The 7,887-nt window shown below is 49.9% G+C and overlaps 1 protein-coding gene across 2 annotated transcripts in view; it reads right to left on the bottom strand.

Moving 5' to 3' along the window:
* The window catches only part of PTPN5 (protein tyrosine phosphatase non-receptor type 5), a 55,878-nt gene extending 48,986 nt beyond the window's left edge, over window positions 1-6,892 (bottom strand). Inside the window, exon 1 of one of the 2 annotated variants that reach the window (XM_019714966.3) lies at window positions 5,907-6,885. The gene's annotated coding sequence lies outside the window, so the exon portion shown is untranslated. Of the gene's footprint in view, window positions 1-5,906 lie in introns of both variants that reach the window. The other variant, XM_019714967.3, reaches the window with a different exon arrangement.
* Window positions 6,893-7,887: the final 995 nt, after the last annotated feature.

A 7,887-nucleotide genomic window follows, 5' to 3' on the forward strand; every position in this document is an offset into this window, starting at 1 on the left:
CATGTGTATACATTTATTTGGTACCCCTGGAATATCTTTAAAATGCGTGTGAGCATTTTTTTTGGTTGTCACTGTGACTGAAGGGCGTTCCTGGCAAATATTTAGCGTTGGGGCCAGGGATGCTTTCACAACAAAGAACTCTCCTAACCAAAGGCCAAGAGGATCCCTGTTGAGAAGAAGTGTGCAGGCCACAGGAGCTACAGGAGTTTAAAGAACAGAGAGAACTGGCTACGTCTGGATTTGGGAAAGACAGAGCCATGGCAGTGATGGGAGCTCACAAGGTCCAGGCATCTCAGGGCAGTGAAGTGACGCAGAGGGTAGACATGTGACCACCACTGTCACTCTTAGACCTTGTCTTTGGCCAACAGCAGCAGGAAGGAGGGTGGTTTTTGTTCTATGTGCCACAGTTCAGTGACAAAAGCTTTTTTCAGTCTGAGAGTCTGGGAATTTCAGAACTCTGCTAGACATTGGTGGCCAAATGTTCGTCCCACATCTCACCAGATGCAGAGAAGATGGTGACGGTGTTGAAGAAAGGGGGGAAATCTTATTTCCCATAATGCCATGGTTTAAAATAAGGAAGAGATTTTTAATGATGACACTGTTTAAAAACTAAATTGGGTTTTAAAAATTTTTTTTTTCTCAAATAGGGGAATACTGGGGAACAGTGTGTTTTTCCAGGACCCATCAGCTCCAAGTCATTGTTTTCAACCTAGTTGTGGAGGGTGCAGCTCACTGGCCCATGCGGGAATCGAACCAGTGACCTTGGTATTATGAGCACCGTGCTCTAAGCAACTAAGCCAACCGGCCGCCCCAACTAAAATGGGTTTTTAATTTTTCTTTTTTGGGGGCTGAACTGAGTTTCCATGTTTTTTAGAGGCAACAAGAGAGGCAGCATGAGACAGAATTGGGACCACAGCACCTAGAGAGTCTATGATTCTAAGAAGACTAGACCACATGTCAACTCGTGCTCTCACAAGGTCCAGCCTAATATCTGGCTCTGTCTGCTGATGGGAGCATCCCATCTCCTCTGTGACATCCCATCCACAAAATCATCAAGTGCCACAGGAGGCCACACCCCCACTGTGTGACAGTGGTCACTGTCCTCCAGAAAGACAATGATGTGGGGCTACAGATAAAACAGGTCACAGGGCTGAGTGCTTCAGGGACCCAGAAACCCCAGCCCTCCCCCCCGGAGATGGGGAAACTGAATTTGGAAGAGGGGAAGGACCTCACCCCAGGTCACTTAATCATGAGTAAGCTTAGGACTGAACACAGATTCTTACACACACACAGTTGTGTTGACCCACACCAGTAAGAACACTGCTTCATACGTATTTCATAATGAGTTGGTTAAATTTTTGGTGCCATATGCTTTGAAATGTTCACATATCTCCCTGTGTTCAACTTCATGGAGGCAAAAGCTTTCAACGATTAGCCATCTTCTGGAGCTTTTCCATTCCCATTTATAGATCCATTTAAACAATTAATTAGGTGCCTTTAGAATTATCCTTCTATAAATAATTTCTCTCTCCCCACTCCCCTCTCTGCCTTTTCAGGAATCTGTCAATTTATCAGAGAAGATGACAATTTGTTGTTCTGCAAATACAGGTCTTCGTGCTAGAGATGAGTTTCTTTAAAGTCTGTATGAGGGAAATGGCTGAGGGCACAAGAGTTGCACAAGGGAAAATTTGAAATGAGGCCAGAGGTTGTGTATGCACTGGAAGGGGATGAGGGATGACCAAAAATGTTACCATCTTAATTGTTTTACAGTCTTTTCAAGTATGTTTTACTATTTAGTCTTAATCAATAGCAATGTCTATAATATCAAGACATACCGAATTATACAAACAGATTTGATTCAAATTTTCATGTTTAAATGACAACATATTCAAATCATCTGAGCTTTACCATTTTGATCACACTATACCTTACTATGCCCTTACTATGTCATAATATCTTTATTTAGTGGTTCATATAAGCTCAAGATATGAAGTTCCACACACAAATGCTCATTTCCAACATTCATTCATTCAGCAACTATTTAGTGAGTCACTGCTGAGTGTCAGGCTGGTTTACCAGGCATAAAGAATACAAGAATAGGCCTCAGGTTCTCTTGGACTCATGAACACTGTGATTTCTTATTCCTCAGGCAACTACATGGTCTGGCCCTGCCCCTCTCTCCCACCTTTCTCCTTACCACCCTTCCCCTTTGCCTATCTCTTACAGCCACACTTGCTGTTCCTTGAAAGCACCAAGCGATTTCGACCCCAGTGCCTTTGCACTTGTGGTCTCCTCTTCCTACGGTGCTTTTTTATTCCCCGAGGTTTCCTCCTCACTTGATTCAGGTCTTGGTTCAAACATCACCTCCTTAAAGACGATTCTATTTAAAGGCAAATCTCTTCCTCTACTCTCGCCCCCAGTCACCCTGCTTAATTTTTCTCCAGAGCATTGCTCACTCCCTTCAAATGTTATATCTTTGCTTATATTTTATTTTCTGTCTACCTTGGTAGAGCTTGGGCAGGAAGTTCTTTTTTTTTTTTTTTTTTTCAGTGATGTATCCTTAGAGCCTAGGACAACCTGTCATGCTACAGATGTTTCTGTGTATTTGGAGAAAGAATGAATGAAAGAAGGAACCAGCTCTTGAGTTTGGGGAGCTCAGCGAGCCAGCTTTGCAGGAGGAGTTTTTATGGTTCCCTGTCGGATCCATGGCCCCCACTTTAAGCCTCCTCACTGCTCCCCTGTTGGGCTCTTTTTGTGAATGGCATCCTTAGTCACTGAGGCTCAAAATCTTGCCATCATTTCTCATTCCTCCCTCCCTCCAGCACTCCCATCCAATGAGCTGCCACTTTTGGTGACACTGGAACCTCCTGCATCAAGTCCTTTTTCTCTTCACTCTTACAAACACTTCCAGTCCAGACCATCGTTCTCTCTCACCTACACTGTCACTGTTTCCTACCTGGGCTCCCTGCCAGCAGGCTCTCCACCTCCAATCTGGTTGCTACTGAGTGGCCAGAGTGAGTTTCCTAATAGCCAGGTTTGATCATGTCTCTCCCCGACTCAAACACTAAAGGCTAATCCCTTAGCTTGGCACTCAATGCCCTCAGCAACTACTTCCCCCCTCCTACTCAGCCTCGCTTCTCACTGCTCCTCTTTCATCCTTTTTTGCACCAGTTGGAACGAACTGCTTTCTTGTTTCTACACGTGCCCTAGAAGCACTTACGCTGTTTCCACTACTTGCAATATTTACCCTCCTTTCTTCCATTGTACAAATCATTTAGACCCAGCTCAAATGCTACCTAGCTTCTCCAAGAAGCCATTCCTGATCTTCCAGAAGAATAAAACCCTCTTTCTTCTCCACTCTTTCCAAGGGGTTAGCTACCTCTCTTTTAGGACAGATCTTGGAAAAGGACAGGCACTGTGACATAGAACAAAGAGTTCATAATCGAGAGTCAGATGATCTGAGCTGGAGGTACAGCTCTCTGGCTCTGAGACTTTTATAGCACACCCCCGTAGATAAGTTAAACTCTGAATCTTAACTTCCCCATCTATAAAATGGCAACAATAACACTATTGATATCATAGGTGTGTTATGAGGATTAAGTATAAGTGACAGAGTGTAAGAAATGCTTTGGCACCATATAAATTAATAAATTGAATCACACTTAGGTGTGAAATAACTGATAAACAAAAGTGCGACTTCTCCCACGCAGTTTGCCTGGATGTCTTATGCTGGCTGAGCCTCAAATCCAAGAACAGGTCAGAGGGGAGGGATTTTGAGGGAGAGGGACTTTGAGGCCCTAAAAATCCCATTCCTTGGGCAATCTGAAAAAGGGAAGAAGTGGAGGGTATAGACATAAAGCTGGAGCACTAATGGTATTAGTTACTTATTAGTTACTTATTCCTGAGCTTTTCTATGCCCCAGGCACTGTGCTAAGTACCCTTCATAAATTATCTCATCTCATTCCTTCACAGAGTCATAAAAGAAAACCAGGCCCACAGCAGTTATAAAATAAGTGCTCCCCTTCCCACCCCCAACAATGCAGACCTGCAAGATATCCTGAAACTCTTCAAAATGATGATCTTATTTTTTGGATGGAGAAACTGAGACCCAAGAGATTATGAGCGTTTAATGAAACTGTCCAGCCCGTGAGGAGACTGGGCCTGGAGCCCAGATCTCTTCACTCTCAGGGTGGGAGCCACTGCGTTGCAAAAACCCAGGGGCCACTACTCATTATGAAGTCTACGCAAATGGTGCTTCTGGGGCGCAATGCCATTTAGGCGGACTACAATATGAATTGTGGCTCTTGGAGTTACTCAGGTGGTCACCCTGGCTCTGCTTCATGCCACACTGCTCACCCCACCCAAGAAGGAAGCTCCTGAGGCGAGAGGCCCCTAGAGACTGAACAGTGCCCTCCTTGCCAACTATCCCATCCAATGGGGTCTCCTCAAAGGTAACTGGCTTTGTCCATACACCACCCAGCTTGCACTCCTTCAGCATGCCTCTCAGGGCACCCTCTCTGTGCCCTTGAGGGAGCCTTGCCCTGAGCTGTCACCCGAGCCTGATAAGGCTGTAACTCAAGCTTCGCCAGGAGCTTTGTCAGCAACACCAACAACCACACTCAACAAACAGCAAGGAGGAAGAGGTAACCTGACATCATCCTTCCACGGAAGGATGATGAAAGGGGCCTCGTTGGATTAGAAGACCTAGGCCTTTACAAAGGAGGGAATAGTGACTGGGAAAGCATGCAGTCAGGCAGGTCAGAGTAGGGGAAGGGGGTGACTCCTTGAATGCCACATCACCTGGTCCAATTGAGGACACAGGCCCAATGACTCCTGGGAGAACCAGGATGTACACCTTGGAATCTGCTCTGTCCAGGACTGATTCATTCTGTAAAACTAAATCCCAAACCTGGAGTGCTTGCATAAGAACAGCGCTCTCCTCTGAGGCCGAAACAGGCAAATGAAAGGCTAACCTCCCCCTTTTTCTTTACAGTAAGGATGGTAGTAAATGAATGGCACCTGCTGCTCCGAGTGGGGGCGGGGCTGGGATTACAAAGACTTTCAAGGTACACTCAGATGAATTCTGGGGTTCTGAGGCTTCAATGGGAACAGGATAAAATTGTGTAGGGGCGAGGAATGAGTATGAAAGCCGGGGACCCCAGATTCTAATGCAGGCTTTGCTACTAATTCTCCGGTGACCTTGGTCAAACCGCATCACTGGGCCTCAGTTTCCCCATCTGTAAAATGAGGCGGTTAAATGAGTTCCAAAGGTTCCTCTTATCCTGACCCTCTCAGCCTTATGATCCTCGTTAAGGCGAGCCCTCATTAGGGCTCTGACCTAGGCAATCTCCAAGTTTTGCAGGAACCTGGGCCTCATCTAGAAAAAAGGGGCATCCTGGAGGAGGGGAATGCGCTGGGCTTTTATTTTGGAGGTAGGTGGGAAGCGAGTGATTTAAGCTACATGGTCCGGGGGAGGAGAAGCGACCAAGGCTGAGAGCCGCAGTTTACAAGCCAACAGGCTAGCGGCGACCTCTAACCTCCTTCCGGAGCTTCAGACACTGGGGAGACGATGCTGCCAGGAAGCGCGCGCACAAACCCTGGTCGCAGAGGCTCGGACCCGGGACCATGACCCCATCCCTCCCTAGCATCGCTTCCGAGCTCCGTGGGGAGTGGCTGTTACTCCCTCCCGGCTCCCCAGCGCCCGGCCCCCTCCCCCAGCGAGGGGGACCCCTCCCCCCAGTCCGGGGGCGTCGGAAGCCCTATGGGGGCGTGGCGGGGGCGGGCGCGGGCTCCGCGGCCCTGGGGGCTGGAGGAGGTCTCAGTTGCGAGGCCGCCCCGGGAGGGACCCCGCGCCCTCCGCCTCCCAGCTCCCCACACAAAGGCGCGGACGGTGACGCCACACTTACCGGCCAGAGCGGGCTCCGGGCGCCGGCGAGCGGACGGGCAGGCAGGCCGGCGGGAGGTTGTGCAAGCGAGAGTGTGCGTGTGTCTGCGTGTGTCCCTGTGTCTGCTCGAATGTGTGTGTGTGTGTGTGTGTGTGTGTGTGTGTGTGACAGGGCCTCGCTAAGCTCTATGCGTCTGCGTGTGCGGGGGCGTCCGTCCGTGGGTCTGTCCGCCCAGCGCTCTGTCCCGCGTTCCGTGCGCGCTCCTTCGCGGGACCGCCCCACCAAATGCGCTTCAGCTGCGGAGTCGCGGGCGCAGCTGCGGGGTGGGTTCGGCACCCCCCAAACCCAGCTCCGCCCCGCCTCCCGGCAGGCTTGTGCAGCTCCCCGGGAATTGCGCAGGGCCGGCGGGGCTGGAGGGCGGGAGGTGGGAGCTCCGGCAGCTCCCAGGGCCCGAGTGAGGCCGATCGCAGACCCTTAATCCTGACCCAGATCTCGGGCGCCCCCTCCCCAGACTCTGCTCGGAGTCCCCGCAAGCGCCGCCCCCGCGCCGAGGTTGCCTGGACAGGGAGGGCGGGGTAACAAGAGAACCGCATCCATTTCATTCATGATTTTCTCCTCCTGGGAGCCCCGGGCCCGGGCTGCGCCGCTACGGCGACAGTCAGAGGGATCCCCGCGGGATCGTGCGCGCCGAACCCGGTGTGGGACAGACAGGCAGACAAATGAGGGTAGGGAAAAGTGAGACAAAGGGGTCAGAGCTGGGGGGGGGGTTGCATGGAGGGGGTGCTGTGGCATTACCCTCATGAGGCTCGCACGATGCCCACACCTGCAGAAGCGGAGTGGTTGCATACCGGGGTTCACACAGTGCCGGGTGCCCGGGACCCGCTCTAGGGCTGGGAATAGGCAACCTCCTTCCTACCCTTCCCTTTCAGTCTCTGGGGAGCAAGATATTCCTCTGCCAGGTCTTGTCCTCCGGACGCATCGCGGGGCGCGCACCTGTCTTGCCTTTCTCGTGGGCACCAGGGGCCCGGACGCGTAAGGAAGCCCACAATCCCACATTCCCCAGGCTGGCACTCGGTTGGCCAGAGGTTCCTGACATTCCTTCCCGATGTCTTTTTTTTTTTTTTTTTTTTTTTTAAGCGTTGGGCTGTACACAGGGCGGGGATCCTAAGCTCCATTTTCACATGAGGAAACCGAGGAGCACCACCACACAGCTATAACCATGGCTCCAGCCACCATACTCTTTCGCCTGGTTTTCGGCAATCGCCTCCTTACCGCGGTCTCCCTGCTTCCACTCTTGATCCCTTGCAATTGATTCTCTACACAGAAGTCTGAGCGATCCTTTTAAAGAATAAGTCAGATCGCGTTGCTCCTTTATTAGAAATCCTACAATCGCTGTCCATTTCATCCAAGTGACAGCTGACGCCTCTGTAACTGCCTGCAAGGTATCTCATGAGCTGGCTCCCTTTTAACTTTCGAACCTCACTTCTTACCACTCCAGGCCTTTTTAATGCATCACCAACACGGCAACCACTCTGTGGCCTGAGGACCTTTGCCCTGCTATTTTCTCTGCCTGAAAACTTCCCCCAGATAGTCACAGGGCTTGCTCCTTAACCTCTTAAATGTGTCACTTCAAAGAGGCCTTCTGTGACCATCCTTTTTTTTTTTTTAAATTTTATTTTATTAAATTTATTGGGGTGACAATTATTAGTAAAATTACATAGATTTCAGGTGTACAATTCTGTATTGACCATCCTATTTTAAATTGCAGGCCACTTCCCCCATTTTCTCCATGGTTGTCATGATCTTTATTTTGTGTTTCCTGCCCCTGAGACTCACTGGCTCTTCACTGCCAGCTCTCACCTCAACCCTCCTGTACCCAGTTCACGCAGCCTCACCAGACCACTCTGTTCTATAAAAAAACAAAAACACACAAAAAACATATTTCCCCTTTTCTTGCCTTTGCTTATGCTGTTCATTCAGTCTGGAATGCCATCCCCCCACG

Source organism: Rhinolophus sinicus, chromosome 14 (assembly GCF_057876585.1).
Source record: "Rhinolophus sinicus isolate RSI-liver-muscle chromosome 14, RSI-T2T, whole genome shotgun sequence".
NCBI classification, from domain to species: domain Eukaryota; kingdom Metazoa; phylum Chordata; class Mammalia; order Chiroptera; family Rhinolophidae; genus Rhinolophus; species Rhinolophus sinicus.